The sequence below is a fragment of the Lissotriton vulgaris genome, chromosome 7, assembly GCF_964263255.1.
Source record: "Lissotriton vulgaris chromosome 7, aLisVul1.2, whole genome shotgun sequence".
Classification (NCBI taxonomy): Eukaryota; Metazoa; Chordata; class Amphibia; order Caudata; family Salamandridae; genus Lissotriton; species Lissotriton vulgaris.
This window is the reverse complement of record NC_141695.1, coordinates 1,772,298,711-1,772,320,677: the sequence shown is the minus strand read 5'-3', so window position 1 is coordinate 1,772,320,677 and position 21,967 is coordinate 1,772,298,711. Positions and strand designations below refer to the sequence as shown.

General features: G+C 45.5%; 1 protein-coding gene across 3 annotated transcripts in view; it reads right to left on the bottom strand.

Annotated features, from left to right (window-relative positions):
- LOC147706642 (pregnancy-specific beta-1-glycoprotein 11-like) overlaps positions 1-21,967 on the bottom strand; it is a 205,885-nt gene that overhangs the window by 17,477 nt on the left and 166,441 nt on the right. Inside the window, exons 2-3 of one of the 3 annotated variants that reach the window (XM_086933129.1) lie at positions 15,352-15,402; positions 7,156-7,277 (exon numbers count right to left, since the gene is read on the bottom strand). The gene's annotated coding sequence lies outside the window, so the exon portion shown is untranslated. Of the gene's footprint in view, positions 1-7,155; positions 7,306-15,351; positions 15,403-21,967 lie in introns of all 3 variants that reach the window. The other 2 variants (XM_086933131.1, XM_086933130.1) reach the window with 2 other exon arrangements.

Here is a 21,967-nt window from a genome sequence, read left to right as displayed (position 1 = left end):
GTAGATATTGAGATTTTTTGGAAACATCGTAATATTCAAAGGGCCCGAGCACTAGTTGATACAGGAGCGGAGGCCACTTTAATCCACGGAAAATCAAAGAAATTTAAAGGACAGTTTTTCACAATTACTGGTTTAGGTGGTAAAGAGACCCCCGCAGTGCAAACTACACTTGAAATTAAAATTGGCAGGATTCCTCGTAGAGAATACTCTGTGTTAGTTGTACCACTTTTGGAATATATATTTGGAATTGACATTTTAAAAGGAATGACTTTGCATCTGGATGATGGTTGTTATCAATTTGGAACTAGACAGTACATTTCGACCAGACCCGTACGGGTTGGCCGTTTGCGAATGCCCCCCATTAAGATTCCTCTAGCCACGAAAGTGGTTTCTCAGAAGCAATATCGTATCCCAGGAGGTCATGAAGAAATTAATGCTACAATTCAGGATTTGGTTGACGCGGGAGTTATAACTCCGGTCACGTCTGCTTGGAATAATCCCGTTTGGCCCGTGCGCAAAAGTGATAATTCTTGGCGCATGACTGTTGATTATCGAGAACTGAATAAACATACACCTAAATTGACTGTTGCAATACCAGACATTGTCACTTTGATTCAGAGAATTCAAAAGCATCCAGGTACATGGTATGCTTCTATTGATATTGCTAATGCTTTCTTTTCAATTCCGATTGCCCCCGAGTGCCAGGAACAATTCAGTTTTACATGGAATGGACGTCAAATGACGTTCCGGAGTCTTCCTCAAGGTTATGTACACAGTCCCACAATCTGTCACCGGCTGGTGGCGGAGCATTTGTCTGAGGTTCCCGCTAATTCACAGGTGCAGGTGTGTCATTATATTGATGACATTTTGATTCAAGGTGAGACGCAAGATCAGGTACAGTCCCATTTGGATCAGATCCTTGATTGTTTGCGAGCAAAAGGTTGGGAAATTAACCCTGATAAATTACAAGGTCCATCCCAAAATGTGAAATTTTTAGGAATTAATTGGCATGAAGGTCATAGAGAAGTGATCCCACAGGTGAAGCGAAAAATTCTAGATTTTGCAGTCCCAAAGAACAGGAAAGAGGCTCAGAGTTTCATTGGTTTGTTTGGCTTTTGGCGTCAGCATATTCCCCATTTGAGTCAGATTTTAGCCCCGTTATATCGAGTCACTCGTAAGAAGAATGCGTTTGAATGGGGTGAATCACAACAGAATGCTTTTGATTTGGCGAAAGAAGCAATTCAGTATGCTCTGGATTTGTGGCCAGTGGGTGAAGGCGATGTGGATTTGAATGTGTCCATGGAAGGTCCGTATGCAAATTGGAGTCTGTGGCAAAAGCAGGGCAGACAAAAAGTGCCATTAGGTTTTTGGACTAAAAAGTTACCTGAGGCTGGCGAGCGTTATTCACCTTTTGAAAAACAATTGCTTGCATGTTACTGGGCTCTGGTGGATACCGAGCAATTGACCCTAGGCCATGCTGTGGTTTTGAGACCTGAAATTCCCATTATGCAGTGGGTTTTGAGTTCTCCGAAATCTCATCGAATTGGACATGCTCAAGAGGCGAGCGTGATTAAATGGAAATGGTACATTCAGGATAGGGCACGTGTGGGTCCGAAAGGTGTGGCAGTCTTGCATGAACGAGTGGCGCAGGCGCCCTCAAATGAGACTGGAAGTGATTGTTCCGTACCCGTAGTGCAGGAATCTCCCGTCAAGTGGGGTAAATCATTTGATGATCTGTCCGCGGAGGATAGAAAACATGTGTGGTTTACGGATGGTTCAGCGAGGTTCATTGGTGAGAAACGACATTGGAAAGCAGTGTCTTACAATCCGATCACGCAGAAATTATTGAGTACAACTGGTGATGGTAAGAGTAGTCAATATGCTGAGCTCTATGCAGTTTACCAAGTTTTGAAACAAGAATTACCTGGCACCTGTCATATTTTCACTGATTCCTGGTCCACTGCTAATGGACTGGCGGTGTGGTTACCAACATGGCATTCTCATAATTGGGAATTGCATTCAAAAGAATTGTGGGGAAAAGAATTATGGCAAGAAATTTGGGAGTTGCTCCCACAGAGTACTGTAACAATCTTTCACGTGGTTGCTCACACTCCAATAGACTCCCTTGATAAATTCTTTCATAATATTGCAGATGAGAAATCTAAAATTGCTGAGGCAGTGGTGGATATGCAAGATTCTGATTTGGCGGGATTGGCGAAATGGGCCCACCAGAAAGCAGGACATTTTGGAGAGAAAGCCACTAGCAGGTGGGCTTCCGATCGAGGAATTCATATTCCTTTTTCTTTGATTAAAGATGTAATTCTGCATTGTCCCATTTGCCAACATTCTAGAAAGAAGCAGGTGCCTCAAATTGTTCGAGGCCAGTTACATCGAGGAAAATTGCCCGCCCAAATTTGGCAGATTGACTACATTGGTCCGCTCCCTATGAGCAAAAATTGTCAGTATGTCTGCACAGTTGTTGACACTTATAGTGGCCTTCTGGTCGCTTTTCCCTGTAAGAACGCTACCCAAGTGAATACCATTAAAACCCTGGAGCTGCTTATTTTGTACTATGGTGTCCCATTCCAAATTCAATCTGATAATGCATCCCATTTTCGTGGAAGATTGGTACAGGAATTTTGTGTGGAAAATAACATTGAATGGGTGTTTCACATTCCATATTATCCACAGGCTTCGGACTGATTGAGAGAATGAATGGTTTGCTAAAAGATCAATTACGTAAATTAACGGATGACCACTACAAGAACTGGAGGGATTTTTTGTTTCAGGCATTATTAATTTTAAATAATCGCCCTTTGTTACATGCTGAATCCCCTTTGATGCGTTTGTTTCCTCCAAATGTTGATGTAAAGCCTAATTCCCTATCCAACACTGTCATGTATTGGGAAATTACCCCCGGTGCTTTGGCTCCATGTAGAGCAACCCCAGGTTCCGCAGGCCTAGACCTGCATGCTTTAAATGATGCAAATTTACAAGGAAAAGACCGAATAATTGTTGAAACTGGCATTGGTGTCTGTATACCTGCCGGTAGTTTTGGATTAATTTCCCCCAGATCAGGCCTTGCCCTGAAAGGTATTCAAGTGCTCGGGGGAGTAATTGACAGTGACTATCAGGGAGAGATTAAGGTTCTCTTGCTTAATAGCAGTGAGACTGACTTATTGATCAAAAAGTCTGACCGTGTTGCTCAGTTATTGATTATGCCTGTTTTCAGTGGTGAGATCAAGAAAGGCTCTGCCCCAACGTTGCTAACTGTGCGAGGACAAAAAGGCTTCGGATCGTCTGATCTTCCTGGAGCTAAAATATGGGTGCAATCGCCTAAAAATCCCCCTGAACAGGCTGATATTATTGCGACCGGTCGTGACAACACCGTTTTGGTGATGAAGCCAGGGAAAGATAGCTGGGAAGCTGTCCCAGCTGATAAATGTTACTTACGAGAATGATTAAGGCCTGTGTTTGTATTCTTTCAGATCATTCTTTGGACTGCTGCTGCAGGATGTGTCGGCGTTGGACTCCTTTTGGTCTGCTACGCCGGGAGAGGAGAGGATCCACCGACTTCGGTTGATTGGAAATCCCGATTTCCGCGTTCGACATGGACTACTTCTTCCAACTTCTGGATTACTTTGGCTAAGAGAGTGACGAACTCTCCACATTTTTGCCTTACTCCCATGAGGTCTGTGACTGATATTTTGGCGACCTGCCTGGTTGCCGTCCCAGCATCTATTGTGACTTTACGGCATGTCTTTAATATTTTGAATGCCCGACCAAATGTTATTCTGGGCGATTTCGCGGCCCATGAATTTTGCCCCTTATGTACTGTTCTTCCTGACCTTGATACCCCTATTCTTTCCCGAATTACCACTTTCAATATTACTCCCGGTGACCTGTGTTTTATGATGACATGTGACCCCAAAGCTATCACCGAATGTCTTAGGTTGAAAATACAGGCCGCAACTTCTTTTTCAGCTCATCAACGATTACTGTGTTTAAAGAGACTTCCAAGTTCATGTTTTTCTGTTAAGAACAATATGACATGTAAACGTTTATTGGTTGCCCCTAGTTATTATCGTTCCATGCTGTTACCATCTGGCTGGCTCTTTTCCTGCGGGAATTCGTCTTGGCCATATATTCCCGCAAACATTTCCGGTGGTCCATGTGCTATCACTAGGTTGAGTTTATTAATGTTTTCTTCGCATCCTAGTTCACATTCCCGTATGATACGAGATTCAATGTCACTACATGAGGACTGTGATTCCTCTGTTCACCTTTTCTCCAAGTCGGAATACCTTGGTTTAGCTTTTTCTATTATTGGAGTCCCTGCATTGGCCGTTTATAATGCAAAAACCATTGGCAAGATGGCCTGTTGGATGGTTAAATCCATCAATCAAACATCTACTGTTTTATCTGACCTGTTATTAGATGCCCAGGGTGAACGTAGAGCGATTTTACAGAATCGTGCAGCAATTGATTACCTTTTGTTAAAACATGGCCATGACTGTTCTGATTTTGAGGGCCTATGCTGTTTTAATTTGTCCGACCATTCTAAAACGATCCAAGCCCATATTGACAAACTCCACGACTTGACTGCAGAAATTAGACAACATATCGATCAGGGTTTATTTGACTGGCTCTTTAATTGGTTACCCGACTTGCATTCTCTACGACAGATTTTAGGGGGAGTTATCGTTACCATTTGTATTTTAATAGCTGTTTGTTGCTTTATTCAGTGCATTCCTTCCCTGCTCCAGTTTTGTAGACTTAGCAAGAGGCATAGGTCAGTTAACTTTGTTTCTTATTATTCTTCTACTGATGTGAGTTCTATATAATTTGTGGTTAATAGACTGGAGTCAAGGGGTGTAATGTAATGGCTGACTTTTTCTGGCTCCTTTAAGAAGGAGAATGATGGAGAGTGACTCCAGCCTATCACCCTTATAGCATAGGGATTAGGACTATAAATAGGATCCCTGCCTTTTATATAGTAGAGTATTTTCGTGTCCCTTTGCTGGAGAATAGGGCTTATGAATTCAAGCTAGGGGATAGATACATAAGTATTAATCATGATTTGCCTATTTGCTAACATGTTAGGATATTTTCCATGGAGTTATATATATATTGCAGGCCCTGTAGGCCTTAAACGAGACAGACTCCATTTTGCCCTCTGCCTGGTAGCTCAAGAGGGCTTCTAGGTCAAGTGTAATGTTTTAGTTTCAAGCTGTTGTTCGCTTGGAGAGAACCGGCTCAGGCTGGCCCTTATCGAAGGAATGTATTTTTCTCCACTCCGAAGACACAACTTCAGGCCAGCCGGCTGGGAACGTGTCCTTGGTACGGGGAGGTACAAGAATTTGGTGGCCGGCAGGTTACTGGCCGTAGCTTTCCATGAAGGAACAGGCTTTAATATTAGCGAAGGTGTTAGTTAGTCGACAGTTAGTTCGTAGGCGGCATCTAGCCGTTAGCATCTCTGCTATTAATTATTTCATGGCAGACAGTCGCCATCTTTGAAGTCCGAGAAAGATTTAAGACCGAGACTCTCTGAGAAAGACTGAAGGAGAATTAGCGCGGAGCGCACTGAAACAGAGAGAGAGAGAGACACGGTAGCTAATAACCAGCAAGGTTCCAGTGGCTTGGAGGGAAGCAGACGAGGTTGAGCCTAGCGGTGCAGACGTGTGCTTGTGACGGCTGGGGTGTGACTACAAGACGAGCCAAGACACAGAGACGAGAAGGGAACCTAGATGACTGCCGAGTCCCGACTTCATATTAATAAGGTGATATCTGCCCCTTCCATAATAAGTGCACGTTCTAATCTTTATCTTTCCTTTGCATAGTTCATGTTGCATAGTATTGTGTTATATGTGTTTATTGACAATAAATACCCTAGTTCTTAGTGAACGGATGTGTGCCGAGTATTCTTGTTCAATCTTGGTAAACGTGGCTTCTAGGTGGTTATTGTTTGTTTGAATGGATGAGTAACCCCAATCAGGTAAGTGGTGATCACATAAATAGGGGGCGAAGTGGACCTTCGATGCCAAGGATAAGAGGCACATCATACTATTTGGAAACCGTACCAAATTCTATTATGGTTTTATCCCAAGTAGACAAAGGAGAAACTGTTCCGATAGGTGTTCATAGGAATGTGGTCGTCGTTGATATGCGGCGTTAGTGAGAGCGTTGGGGTGGATTACCAACGCGTATACCCACAGGATTGTGGCTTGTGTAAGTGAGAGCGCTGGGGGGGATTACCAGCGTGTAGGTTTGCCGGATTGTAAACCGTTTGGAAAAGAGAGCATTGGGTTCTGCAGGCCCATGTGTAGACGCACCGGATTGTGTGTCATATCTGCCCTGGGGTAGATCAGTCTGGGTCGGAGCGGCCGCGAGACTAACTGATGTGAATAAGATATGGTAGAAAACCTATGCATGTTCATTGCTATTTCCCTATCCTTAGGTACGACTTATATATATATATTTCTATATCCATTGTGAATACGCTCTAAGGAGGGAGGTGAGTACGTTCTGGCTGGGTTATAGGGGCCCCTAGGGGCTGATCCCATCTAAACGGAAAATCCGGCCATTACAACATTAAATATGACGCATCATTGGTGTCGCAAGGAGTGCGCAGTGAAAAGTGACGCATCGCTGTTTTCACGCAGCGATGTGTCACTTTTCATAAATGAGGCCCCACGTGTTTATGGTTCGGCTTACCAACTCAGCTGTTGCCCGACAATTATGTGGTAATCCCTGGGAGAGAGGTTTTGGCTACGCCCTCAAGTTGGGAGTCAGGAGTACCAGATCCTGGGCCTGATTCACAAAGGTAAAGTAAGTCCAAAAAGTCTAATTTTACTACTTTTTAGTACTCACGAAGGTAAGTACTACTAGCAAAGTTAGACTTTCGATCTAAGTTTACCTTTGTGAACACCGAAAAGAAATAAAGTTAGACTTTTTGTCTACGTTTACATTTTGTGAATGCCGAAAAGTAGTGATGTTAGATTTTTAGTCTAAGTTTACCTTTGTGAATACCAAAAAAGTAGTAAACTTACATAAAAGTATAAGTTTGCCTTTGTAAATTGGGCAAAACGGGTGTGCTGTCACAAAACAAAGAATGCTTGCTGCACCGTGATTGGCTCCCAAGGGAATCGAACTCACCGAAAATAGCCACCAATTCAAATGTAGAGGTGGCCGGCTGGAGGAAGTACGTCATCCGGTTGCAGATATTGCGCAATGGGTCTCTTCCCACTTCTCCCGTCTGGCTGCGGTGTCTTCATGAGCTGGCATTGGGCAGAAGCAGATCAAACGCTTGAAAATGATCATAAAACTACAATTATTCGTTCTTTCATCACATTTCTTTCTTCTTTACTTAATTTTCTATATTTGATTACAAGGTAAGCATGGGAGGTGGACAGTTACGAAAGTGAAAATGTTACGGTTATTCTTTAGAGTTAGTTAAAAAACCAAAGAGGCTGAGTATAGTGGCCAAGCAAATAGCAGAGAAAATTCCCTACGTACCCAACGGCAGGCTAATAACAGCTAAAGTCTTAACAAAAATTGGCAAAACCAGTAGGTTTTACTAATGTAACATCTATTGGCTTTGCTAATTGTTTTTTAACATCTTGCACAGCAGCTTGAGGTGCGGTGCCACGTGGCCTAAAGAGGGCTGGTGCGCAAATTGGGAAATACACACAAAGACATGCACAAACTCAACACAAATACACTAGAAGAACATGCACAGGAGCATTGTAATAAGAACAGTGCTGGTTTTGCAAGTTTTAATCACATCTAAACTGTAAAAATATTGGCAGAAGATGGGATAACAAGTTGTATCTGTGTGCAACAGGCAGACACACATATTACTGATGGATGGGAAATACACTGCTAAGCAGAGGGGGAGCCTAGAAGCAGGCCACACATAACCAGAGACGAGAAGGAGAGGCTAGAATCAAGCCATGCATGACTAGAGACGAGAGGAGAGACTAGAAGAGGGCCATACATGACTAGAGATGAGAAGGACAGACTAGAAGGAAGCCATGCGGGACTAGAGACGAGAGGGAGAGAACGAGAGGGAGAGACTAGAAACGGGCCATGCATGACTAGAGACGAGAGGAAGAGACTAGAAGAGGGCAATGTGTGACTAGAGATGAGAGGGAGAGACTAGAAGAGGGCCATGCATGACTAGAGACGAGAGGGAGAAACTAGAAGAGGGCCATGAGTGACTAGAGATGAGAGGGCGAGACTAGAAGAGGGCCATGCATGACTAGAGACAAGAGGACGAGACTAGAAGAGGGCCGTGCACGAATAGAGACGAGAGGGAGAGACTAGAAGAGGGCCTTGCGTGACTAGAGACGAGAGGAAAGACTAGAAGTGTGACTAGAGACAAGTGGAGAGACTAGAAGAGGGCCATGCGTGACTAGAGACGAGAGGAGAGACTAGAAGAAGGCCATGAGTGACTAAAGACGAGAGGGAGAAACTAGAAGAGGGCCATGAGTGACTAGAAACAAGAGGAGACTAGAAGAGGGCCTTGCATGACTAGAGATGGGAGGAAAGACTAGAAGTGGGTCACGAGTGACTAGAGATGAGAAGGAGAGACTAGAAGAGGGCCATACATGACTAGAGATGAGAGGAAGAGACTAGAAGAGGGCCATGCATGACTAGAGACGAGAGGAGAGACTAGAAGAGGGCCATACATGACTAGAGATGAGAGGAAGAGACTAGAAGAGGGCCAAGCATGACTAGAGATGAGAGGGAGAGACTAGAAAAGGACCATGCATGACTAGAGACGAGAGGGAGAAACTAGAAGAGGGCCATGAGTGACTAGAGATGAGAGTGCGAGACTAGAAGAGGGCCATGCATGACTAGAGACGAGAGGACGAGACTAGAAGAGGGCCATGTGTGACTAGAGACAAGTGGAGAGACTAGAAGAGGGCCATGCGTGACTAGAGACGAGAGGAAAGACTAGAAGTGGGCCATGTGTGACTAGAGACAAGTGGAGAGACTAGAAGAGGGCCATGCGTGACTAGAGACGAGAGGAGAGACTAGAAGAAGGCCATGAGTGACTAGAGACGAGAGGGAGAAACTAGAAGAGGGCCATGAGTGACTAGAAACGAGAGGAGAGACTAGAAGAGGGCCTTGCATGACTAGAGATGGGAGGAAAGACTAGAAGTGGGCCACGAGTGACTAGAGATGAGAAGGAGAGACTAGAAGAGGGCCATGCATGACTAGAGACGAGAGGGAGACTAGAAGAGGGCCATGAGTGACTAGAGACGAGAGGAGAGAGTAGAAGAGGGCCATGCATGACCAGAGACGAGAGGAGAGGCTAGAAGAGGGCCATGCGTGACTAGAGACGAGAGGGAGAGACTAGAAGTGAGCCCTGAGTGACTAGAGATGAGAGGGAGAGACTAGAAGAGGGCCATGCGTGACTAGAGACGAGAGGAGAGACTAGAAGAGGGCCTTGCATGACTAAAGATGGGAGGAAAGACTAGAAGTGGGCCATGAGTGACTAGAGACTAAAGGGAGACTAGAAGAGGGCCATGCATGACTAGAGACGAGAGGACGAGACTAGAAGAGGGCCGTGCATGACTAGAGACGAGAGGAAAGGCTAGAAGAGGGCCATGCGTGACTAGAGACGAGAGGGAGAGGCTAGAAGTGGGCCCTGAGTGACTAGAGATGAGAGGGAGAGACTAGAAGTGGGCCAGGAGTGACTAGAGACAAGAGGAGAGACTAGAAGAGGGCCAAGTGTGTCTAGAGATGAGAGGGCGTGACCAGAAGCGAGAAATGCATAACCAGAGATGAGAGGGAGAGACTAGAAGAGGACAGTGCATGTCTAGAGACGAGAGGGAAAAACTAGAAGTGGGCCATGAGTGACTAGAGATGAGAGGGAGATACTAGAAGTGGGCCATTAGTGACTAGAGACGAGAGGGAGATACTAAAAGTGGGCCATGAGTGACTAAAGATGAGATGGAGAGACTAGAAGAAGGCCACGTGTGACTAGAGAAGAGAGTGAGACACTAGAAGTGGGCCATGCATGACTAGAGACGAGAGGGAAAGACTAGAAAAGGACCGTGCATGACTAGAGACGAGAGGGAGAAACTAGAAGAAGGCCATGAGTGACTAGAGACGAGAGGGAGAAACTAGAAGAGGGTCATGAGTGACTAGAGACAAGAGGGAGATACTAGAAGTGGGCCATGAGTGACTAGAGACGAGAGGGAGAAACTAGAAGTGGGCCATGTCTGACTAGAGATGAGAGGGCGAGACTAGAAGAGGGCCGTGCGTGACTAGAGACAAGAGGAGAGACTAGAAGAGGGCCATGTATGACTAGAGATGAGAGGGAGAGACTAGAAGAGGGCTGTGCATGATTAGAGACAAGAGGAGAGACTAGAAGAGGGCAATGAGTGACTAGAGATGAGAGGGAGAGACTAGAAGTGGGCCACGAGTGACTAGAGACAAGAGGAGAGACTAGAAGAGGGCCAAGTTTGACTAGAGACGAGAGGGCGTGACTCGAAGCGAGAAATGCGTAACCAGAGATGAGAAGGTGAGACTAGAAGAGGACCGTGCATGACTAGAGACGAGAGGGAGAAACTAGAAGTCGGCTTTCAGTTGCATTACGCATGAGCGTGGGACTAGTGGCCTACATCGCGCGCGCTTGCCCATCCTATGACTCATGTTTCTATCGGCGGCAGATATTTAAAGGCTGAAAGGCTACACAACCAGTTCCGCCCCTTCCGTTCGGCTGAATATCGGGGACACCGACGGATAGGTGAGCGTTTTGTCAGCTTCTTCTGCTTTTCTCCCTAAGGTCTTCTCTAGGGGGCATGTCAAGTAACAACCTAGAGTGTTCTTGTCAAGTTTCGATGGGGTAGAAATATTAGTAGTCTAGAGTGCTCATGTCATGTATCTAGGAACCTGATGATTCATGTTCATTGCATCCAATGTACTATTTGAATATTGTATGAGATATGTTCTCTAAGTGTCTTATGTGGATTTAGCTGTAGGAGAGTCTGTAATTGCGGCGGTTGGGTCTCTAGCACACGTGGGTTGGGTTATATGTGTAGAGCAATTTGTTTGGGCACACTAGATCTATGTGTTGACTGTGTCCCTTTTCTACACTATAGAGCGGGGCCTCATACTCCCGAGCAGTTGCCGGGTGAGGTGAGGTCTTCACCCACAAAAAGCTGGGTGAGTATCACTGTGAGGAAATGCCTCTGTGTGATCAAGCTAATATGCTTCTTTTGAAATGCAGAATGTAAATTGTTCATGCAGGTGTTTTTCTGTGTGGTCTCTGTGTATTCATGCGGCTGTAAGTGTGCAACCCTCAGTACCTGATAATAATCTCTTGTTTTTTGATAGGAAGAAGACTTATGTCTCTCCCTCCAGTGGACATACAATCCTTTAAGTTCCTGGTAGATATGTATATTTTTGATATTTTTCACTTCACATATTTTGTTGTTGCAGTAGCTATTCCATGACTATGGGTCCTGAAGAAAGCCGGGGAATTCCCCCATTAGGCTGAAACATGTTGACCGTCTTGCAAAGCGCCGAAGGGTAGTCTTACTACTTGGCGTGTTTTTAACTCCTGACACTCAGACTTCTATTCGAACTTTCTGTTGAATCTGTGTAGTCAATTTTATTCATCACAACCACTCGAGCACTGCACTCTATTTACATCACTCCACGATGAGTCATATCGCTAGAGTATTGACATTCCTTCCCGCACCGGCACTATATGGCTGGATGAGGTGATGAATGACCAGTAAACCCCCACATGACGTAAACTCCGACATAAAGGTTAGGCTGATGGGTCTGGTTCTAGCATATGTTTCTCAATCGTTTTTTGCACACATCCATCCAATTGTCTTGCAGTGATTAGCATAGTCACACACCATCCCCAGACCTGGTCTGCTCTTTTATGTGTTCTGAAACTAGAAGTGGGCCATGAGTGACTAGAGACGAGATGGAGATATTAGAAGTGGGCCATGAGTGACTAAAGATGAGAGGGAGAGACTAGAAGAAGGCCATGTGTGACTAGAGAAGAGAGTGAGATACTAGAAGAGGGCCATGTGTGACTAGAGACAAGAGGGAGAGACTAGAAGTGGGCCATGCGTGACTGGAGACGAGAGGGAGAGACTAGAAGAGGGACATGCGTGACTAGAGACGAGAGGGAGAAACTAGAAGAGAGCCATCCATGACTCGAGGCGAGAAGGAGGGACTAGAAGAGGGCCATGTGTGAATAGAGACGAGAGGGAGACTAGAAGCGGGCCATGCATGACTAGAGACTAAAGGGAGATACTAGAAGAGGGCCATGCGTGACTAGAGACGAGAGGGAGAGACTAGAAGAGAGCCATATGTGACTAGAGACGAGAGGCGAGACTAGAAGAGGGCCTTACATGACCAGAGACGAGAAGAGAGAGTAGAAGATAGCCATGTATGACTAGAGGCGAGAGGGAGAGACTAGAAGAGGCCAATGTGTGACTAGAGATGCGTGGGAGAGACTGGAAGAGGGCCATATGTAAATAGAGACGAGAGGGAGACTAGAAGAGGGCCTTGTATGACTAGAGATGAGATGAGAGGAGAGATTAGAAGAGGGCCATGCATGACTAGAGACGAGAGGGAGAGACTAGAAGTGGGCCATGAGTGACTAGAGACGAGAGGGAGATACTAGAAGTGGGCCATTGTGACTAGAGACAAGAGGAGAGACTAGAAGAGGGCCATGTATGACTATAGATGAGAGGGAGAGACTAGAAGAGGGCCATGTGTGACTAGAGATGGGAAGGAGAGACTAGAAGCTGGCCATGTGTGATTAGAGACAAGACAGAGAGTCTAGAATAGGGCCATGCATACCCAGAGACGAGAGGAGAGACTAGAAGAGGTACATTCGTGACTAGAGACGAGAGGGAGAGACTACAAGAAAGCCATATGTGACTAGAGACGAGAGGGAGAGACTATAATAGGGCCATTTGTGGCTAGAGATGAGAGGGAGAGACTAGAATCGGGTCACGTGTGACTAGAGACAAGAGGAGAGATTAGAAGCGGGCCATGTGTGACTAGAGACGAGAGGGAGACAAGAAGAGGGCCATGCGTGACTAGAGACAAGAGCGAGAGACTAGAAGCGGGCCATGAGTGACGAGAGACGAGAGGGAGACTAAAAGAGGGCCATGTGTGACTAGAGATGAGAGGGAGAGACTTGAAGAGGCCATACAAGACCAGAGACGAGACAGAGATAGTAGAAGAGGGCCATGCATGACTAGAGATGGGAGGAAGAAACTAGAAAAGGGCCATGCATGACTAGAGACGAGAGGGAGAGACTAGAAAAGGGGCATGTGTGACTAGAAATGGGAGGAAGAGACTTGAAGCGGGCCATGCATGATTAGAGACAAGAGGGCGAGACTAGAAGCGGGCCATGCATGATTAGAGACAAGAGGGCGAGACTAGAAGCGGGCCATATGTGACCTTCTTTCAGAATGAGACAAATGGTGGCATCTTGAACAGTACCTGCAGTCTCACCAGAGGAATAAAAGGATTGACAAAATAATAAAAGTTTGGGTAATAAAAGGTCAGAAAAATGCAAATAAAACTCCACCGGGAAGCCATCAGGACCAGGAGTTTTACGTTTAGTAAGGGAAGATAAAGCCATAGAGAGTTCATGTAGGGAAAGATCAAGGTCAAGGGTTGAAAAATTAAGGTGGGAAGTAGAGGGCATAAGTAATTTTTCAAAGTACGAATGAATCATATAAGAAGTTGGAAGGGAATCTGGAGTATACAACTGTTGATAGAACAATTAGAATTGTTCAAGAATATCTTTATCTGTATGAAGAAGAACATTGTCAGAAGAAAAGATGGATTCAATGAAGGTACGCTACTTACAGGATTTTAGGTAATTAGCTAAAAGTTTGCCAGATTTGTTACGACCTCCATAATAACGAGCAGTACTATGAAGAAGAATTGAAGAAGCATTATCCGTGGTAAACTTGTTGAAAGAGATCTTCGCTCGTAAAAGTTCTGGGGACATACAAGTATCGGAAGAGGTATAGAATTGATGCTCAAGTTTTTTAATATATGCAAGAGAAGATTTGCGTTTTTGAAGAAATTGTTTATTTTTCCTAGAGACAAAATCAATAATAACCCCTCTCGCAGTAGCCTTAAAAGAATCCCAGAGAATATAAGGAGGAGTGTTGGGAGTAGAGTTAATTTGAAAGAAATCCTTAGTAAAAGTTCGAAATGAGGAAGAAAAAATAGGATCAGTAAGAAGTGTAGAATTAAAGTGCCAGCGAGAAGGCTTGGAAAGTTGTGGAAATTAATCAATATCCGTTATAATAGGGGCGTGATCTGAACTAACAATAGGTTCAATAGAAGAGGATAATAGATTTTGAGTGAGAGACTGAGAGAGAAAGCTATAGTCTCATCTAGAGGAAGAAGCATGAGGGTGAGAGAAAGAAGAATAATCCAAAGTGTCTGGATGCGTGAGTCTTCAAGAGTCGGAGAGATGTGTTTGAAGTATAGTGTTCAAGAATTGCTTGTGGGGTTTGTGAGGGATGAAGCGCACAGTAGATTTGCGATCAAGGAACGGATCTATAAACTGATTACAATCTCCTCCTATAAAAAAAAATCATCTTTGTGTTGGATACATGTGCTAGTAATTAAAGGCCAAAATGAACAGTCAGGTTGAGTAGGACCATAAATATTAAAAAGAGTTAGATACATTGAATTAATCAGTAATTTAACCAAAATCCATCTCCCTTCCGAATCTTTTTCTTCTAATAATACCTTACATTTAAAAAAAATTACGAATTAAAATAGCAACACCATTTTTCTTATTGGAAGAGGGAGAAAATAAAACTGTACCAACCCAGTTCTTTTTAACTTAAGAGATTCAAGATCTTTAACGTGAGTCTCCTGTAAAAGAGCAATATCAGGGGTATAGGAGGATAAATGAGAAAGTACTCTCTGCCGTTTAATGGGATTATTAAAACCTTTTACATTCCACGAGATAACTCTAAATTTGCAAACAAGATGAACATAATAACATTAAGATTTGTGAAAAAATATGAAAACATCAGAAAGCAGAAAAGCAGAAACAGCAAGAAGCTAGAAAACATAAAATATGATTGAACAGAGAAAAGGAGGGGAAAGGAAAGGAGAGAAAGGAGGGAAACAAGAAAGCAGAAGAAGAGACAGTACATATCCAAAGGATGACTGAAGACAAGGTACCTGAAAAAGATAGACACAGGGAGATGGGGAAGTGGCGACACTCTACAAGACGGATCTTGCAAAAGGAGGAAATCCAACCGCACCAGAACAAAAAACAAATTGTAAAATTGACAAGTTTACCAACGCAGATTTAGGGAAATATACCTGTGTTGCAGGGAAGGAGTCACGTGGGACAAAGGGAAGAGCTTCATGAATCTATGAAGGATATAAAATGGTAAATTACAATAAGAAAATGACAATAGGGACGTACACTATAAAAATATTCATTACACAAACAAGAGAATAGAAGACGAAATAACAATGGGAAGGAGTTCAATATAGTACACGAATTAACCGGAGGGTAAATATAAAGGTACAATAACAATAGAAGTTCTATAAAATGCTAAACAAGCATGCGTGAATATTCATGGGATGACCAATAACATGAAAATGCAGCCAAAACAACAGTTAAAGAGAGAAACTGAATATAGAACAACAATAGAAATTCTACAAGAAGAAAAACCAACATAAGCAAATATATAGATTGAGATGATCAGCCACACGAAGAGGTGGACTTATCCATGACACCACCAGATTGGAGATGAATAACGTTTTTAAGTTCTCCAGGGTCTTGAAGGGTCCAAGTTCTATTTTGGTGGGTGACCTTGAAAATACAGGGATGAAACAATCCATATCTAGCACCCAAGGATCGTAGAGGAGCACTAAGATTTAGAAACTCCTTTCTCCCAGACGCTGTGGCGCTAGAGACATCTTGGGAAAGGAACACTCTCTGACCCATCCAGGAGATTTGACGTTTGGACCTAGCTGCAGAAAGAACTGAGAGGAGATCCGTAAATTTCAAAAAATTAATAATGACACCTCGTGGCTTCGGTGAATCAGATGAACATGGACCAAGTCTATAAGCTCTCTGGATACTGAGAGAAGTGGTAGGAGGCATGTCCAACAGTTTGGGAATGAAGGAGGTGAAGAATGTTACGAGGTCATCTCCTTCCAAAGATTCTGGAAGACCATAAACACGAAGATTATTCCATCTGTTCCTATTTTCCAAATCCTCAGTATGTTGGTGGAAGGCATGGATCAATTTCTCCAAAGAAGAGATGCGTTGAGAGTTGGATTGAACCTCAGAAACCTGTTGCTCTACAGATGAGATTCTAGCATCCATAGATGCCCATTTGTCTTTCAGAAGCTGCAGTCTCTGCTGGTGTCCTCAACAAAGGGGCGCAAAGCGCGAATCTCCTCTAAAAGTAACTCTATAGAGATTGGAGAGGATGGCTTGTCTGGAGATAGAGGATCTTGCTTCAGACATTTAGAGGAAGCAGTGGGAGAAGGTTTATTTGATGACGGTTGCGTTGAAGAGGAACGATGAGGAGCCAGACCAGCCATTTGATCCACAGATGAAGAGATGTCAGAGGAGAATGAGATGGATGTCTCTTGAGGAGATTTAGAAGAGACAAAGATGAACTTTGGTTTGCGGAGTTTGCCCATATAAAGGAGCTTACTGTAGATTGTGTAGTAGTAGGATTACCAAAGCACTCAGCAGATCATCTTCAAATCTTGAGTCCAAAGAAAACGGAGTATGTTAAATAAGAATGGCGGATATGGCAGGGTCAGATATTTGGTGATATTATAAAATTGGAAAGTGCGAGTCAGTGAGGGAGTAGACAGATCGCTTGACGATAATGCTTATAATGAAGTTCCAAATCCAATAGAGCAGGAATTAGGTGGCAGTAAGCAGTAGACCAGCAAGCTGCAAATAGTTGGTTGGTTGGTTGATTGCTTTATTTCGATATGCATATATCATAAAAGCAGTACACGAGAAATATTAAAACAGCACATCGTAAAGAAGAGACTGTACATTAAAATCAGCTAGTAAAAGTAACAATTGATCAGAATAAATTAGTTTAAAAAAGAATTAAATTGATATGGACAGTCTTTTTAAGCGGATCAACCAGGCCCATTTTAAAAATTTGGATACGGCACAAACAATAGGAGGGGCTGTATCAGTTAATAAAATCCGTAGAGCCACCAAATGCTGACGAGTGCCCATTTCTCTACAAAGTGGTTTAAGCCAGTGGGATCTAGGGCGCACGTAATCCGGGCATTCAAAAAGGAAGTGTGCCACAGTTTCGGGTCTGTCAGTACATAGGGCGCAATGGCGTGATACCTGCTTGGACGTATTCCATCTGGAGAGGAGGTCGGCTAGGGGTAGAGTCCCTAGTCTGAATTTGATATAGAGAGCCCGATCCATGGGGATGGGAATAATGTCCAGAAAGGGCTCAAGGGCAACAACGTCTTTTATTTCCAGGAAGGCTGCGGTGGAGTTGCAGTGACGCTGGTTGCTGATGAGCTTGGCAGAAACCCATTCCCAATATAGTTTTTTAAGGGTCTCTTTCGGGGGAGCAGAGTGGGTAGACCAGCAAGAGCCCAATCCCAAGTCCCCAAGCAGGTGCTTAAGGTCCCTGAGCCATTTGATCTTCTGCCAGCCATCTGAGTGCATCACCTCTGCCAGCCCGTCTGCATAAGATTTTAGTTCCAGGACCCTCCACAGGCGAGCCCACAGCAGAAGAGGCCGAAGGCGGGCCTGGTCCTTGATTGATTTGCAACCAGCATCCAGGAGCACCGGGACTGTCGGGGTGCTCATCGGAATGGCCAGGAGGTCCTTGATGAATTTATTTTCTGCCTTAGCCAGAGACTCCATATTACCTAGACCCCATAACTCAGCTCCGTAGAGTGATGCGGATACTGCTCGGGCTTTGTAAATGTCTATTATCGGAGCTACACAGTGTTTTGATGAATTGTTGTACTCCTTTAACAGAGCTCCCCCCACCCTTTTGTGACCCACAGTCATTTTGTTGATGTGGGGAGTCCAGCTCATAACATCACTCAAACGGATACCCAAATAGTCAAATTCTGACACTCTTTCGAGTGGGATAGAGTTCAGGATGGGTAGGCGGCCAAGTTTGCGGGGAGGGGTGCATGATTAAGTACTTCGTTTTGTCCACATTAATGACAAGTCCTCTGTTTGCGCAAAAATCCTGGAAGCGGTTCAGGAGCTTCTGTAGGCCTTGGGGGGTTTTCGAAATAAGAAGGGTGTCGTTGGCAAACAACAGAGTTGGGATCTTTACGCCACCCAATGTGGGGGCGTCTGCTGGCTCACCGAGCAGGTGCTCTACCACCCCATTCACATAGAGGGAGAATAGGGTGGGAGCTAAAACGCAGCCCTGCCGTACACCCCTCACAACCCAGATCTTGTCGGTCTTTTCCCCGTTCAAACCCCATCTAACCTGAGCATAGTTGGCATTATGCAATTTGATGAGGAGGTTTAAGATGTAAGGGGGCATCCCAAGATTGAACAACACCCTCCAGAGTTCTTCCCTAGGAACCAGGTCAAAGGCAGTCTTCAGGTCTATAAAGGCCAGATAAAGACTGCCCTTGCCCAGTTCCACCACCTTCCAGTAAAGTAACAGGAGTCTAAAGACTTGTTCGATGGTTCCTGTGCCTGAGCGAAACCCAGCTTGCATCTCAGACAGTATATGGTTATCATCCACCCATTGAAGGATCCTCCCCAAGATAGCTTTTACCACCACCTTCTGTGTTGAGTCTATAAGGCTTACTGGCCTATAGTTCCCTGGTAGATCCTGACTGCCCTTTTTAAAAATTGGCACTACCTCTGTTCCTTTCCAGGACTCTGGCACAGTTCCTCCCTCAATAATAGCGTTCAGAAGTGCAGAGATCAACACCCCCCATTCACCTGGATAGGCTCGAAGAAGGTCCCCTGGTAACCCATCCGGGCCAGCTGCTTTTAGTGGTATTAGAGTTTTAATCAGGTTCGTGACCTCCCGTGCGGAAAAGAGGTCCGTATCTCTGTCCATGGTATAGGGGGGAAGGATAAAGGGGTCATTAAGCGTGCCTTCTACGGCGGAATAGAGAGCCATAAAATGGTTAAACCACGCCTGGGCAGTGATAGTACAGGTCCTCAAGGTGTCATCAGGACGATTCCTACTGCCCACCAGGTCCCAAAACCCTTTGGCGTCTCTCCCTCGACTAGCAGCCAAGAGGTCCTGCCAAAAATTGTCCTCCCATTCCTTCTTAGCGTCTTTTTGGCAGTGAGAGTATAGCCTTCTGGCCTCCCTGGTCCTGATTTGTGATTTGGATTTAACTGCTTCAACAAGCAGTATCTTCGCCTCCCTACACTTGCGATTAAACCAGCTTTGTCTGGCCCGGGGACATGGTTTCTTTCTATTGGCCCTACCTGGGACAATAAAGAGGTCACTAAGGGCCTGGGTTAGGTTACAGAACCTGGCAGGCACATCCACCAGCCCGCCCTCAGGGGAGTCAAGGTTTTCTAGGGCTCCAGCTAAGAGCTGCGTTATGGAAGATATTTTCTCCACTGAGAGCGACAGCTTAGCCCACTTTAGCCGCCGACCGCAGTTAGAGACCGATGACACATCCGGGGCGGGGGGACAAGCGGTTCTGCTCCCTATACCGTCTAACCACCTATGGGTCAGGGTAAGCGAGAGGAGGTTGTGGTCACTCTCGACAGAGGGTATGACCACCATATCCTTTACCATGCTCCATAGATGGACGTCAAGTAGAAGATAATCGATTCTTGACGTATGTGCGGGCCTATTGTATGTATGGGCTCCCTCTTTGTCGGAACTAGTCCTGCCATTAAGAGCCCTCAGGTCAAACTCCATTGTTAGGGAGTTAACCTGGAGCACCACTTCCGTCCATTTTTTAATTGGTCTGAGTTCTAGAGCTGGTATCCCCCACCTATTGTCATCGTCCTCTTGATCTTGTGAGACTTCAGGGCCGAGAGGCTCAAAGGTGCAATTGAAGTCACCCGCAACCAGAGTGCGGTACTTATGTGGAGAGGATCGAAGCAGAGCCTCCAGACAGGCTATGGTGGGGGATTCTCTACCCCCCTTCATACCTCCGGCATAGATATTAAAGATGTTTACAATAACGTGACCCTTGGGGTTTTTCAGGGTGATGTTAAGGAGGTCCGGGCAATGGGTGTCATGCTCCTCCACCCGACAGGGAAGTGCAGAAGCTACCCAGACAAGGAGGCCACTCGAAGGGCAAACCCCTGCCAGTCTCTGAATGAACAGCTGGTAAGTGGTGAGTAGAATATCCTGCCTTATGTAGGGGCTCCTTACTCCAGGTTTCCTGGAACAGACATATGGAGTACTGCTTCACAAGTGCGTTCCAGTCTGGCAGGGCCAGCTTCCTGTCCAGACCAGCCACATTCCAGCTGGGAACCCTAATGGATGGGTCCGCCACAGCCGCAATGCTGCAGGGCTCGACAGGGCCAAATAGGTCTACCTCTCCCACGGTAGGGCAGATAGTGGCAGGCTCAAGTAAAGTCCTCCCCACCCTTGGTTCCCCTGTGTCCGCTAAGGCAACCTGCTCATCTGAGGTGGTCAAGGGGTCTTTAGGTTTAACAGTTAAAGAGGACTGGGCGTCTGGAGACCAGGTCATCCGAGCCTCCTCAGGGGAATCTAGAAGTCAGTAGCCCCTAGTGCGCCAGCTCGGCATTGGCAAGACTGCATGCGACTGCACAACAGTTGTTGCTGGGTACGATTGGCCGTAAGCACTATTTTGAGTTGGTAACACAGGATAACTGCTTAAAGGGTTCATGACCGGCCGCGGGTAGAAGAATTATTATTATTATTATTAACTGAGCTTATAAAGCGCCTGGTTACACTAGTCAGTGTGTCCCCGCGCTAATGTTAAATCAACTACTTCAACTCCGGGACCGGCCGTGGCCTGTCCTAGGCTACATATTGAGTGGGCAGCTCTTATGTCTTGGAAGTTGACCACCACACAATCCCCCTCAAACAATTTTTTCCCCTGGCCAATCCAACCCACCCTACGCACACCGAGAATCAGGCCGTCCACACCCAAGGGAAGGGGTCTGTTGGCTTGCAACCAGTGGATGACCTTGTTCTTTAGTGCCTGGTGGGTTTCCTGCTGGTTATCCTTTAGGGCGGGAACCTTGATGAGAACAACAACGTATGGTTGGCACTCAGGGGAAAGATTGACTGGGGGACACTTGCGTACCACCTTTTGTGGTATAGCCACTGGACTCGAGTTTTTAGGTGGGCAAGTAGTTATTTGGAGCCGAGGCTACTCCCCTGGCTTCAGTGGATGGAGCGGCCGATGGTTTAGAATTGGAGCCAGCCCCTCCTTCTTGCCGCTTCTTTTGAGCTGGGTTAGACTTAGCTGCTCTCACTGCTGGGGGGTGCTAGCGTGGACCTGGACAACATGGGTAGTAGTAGTAGTCGGCTTAGCTGGTTTTGCACTAGCCAGTGATGCTGGTGTTGAAGCCATCCCACTGGCTTGTGCATAGGCGGACAATGCCGGTAAGGGTCCCTGTGTTGGGCCCACAGGATCCCCTTTCCCTTCGTTCCCAGCTGCAATATCCTCCCTGAGCCTTGACTGTAATTTAAAAAGGGATTTCAAGGAGAAAAAGTTGTCCCGGGTGGTCTGTTCGAATCTATCTAACCTATCCCCCAGACTCTTAACTTGGTCAATAAGCGGTACCAGCAGAGACTTAACCAGTTTCTCAAAGGGCTCAAGGGAGGACCCCTCATTTAGAGGTGTAGGTAATGCCGAGTGGTGGGGCAATGGTATTTCTGCTACTGGCCCTGATGGGGTTATATTCCCAGATGGTTCTGGCCCTCCAGCTTCTGGGTGCGTAGGTCCTTTATGGGACTGTATCCTAGGACGCTTGTAGAGCGAGGAATAGCTTCCCTTC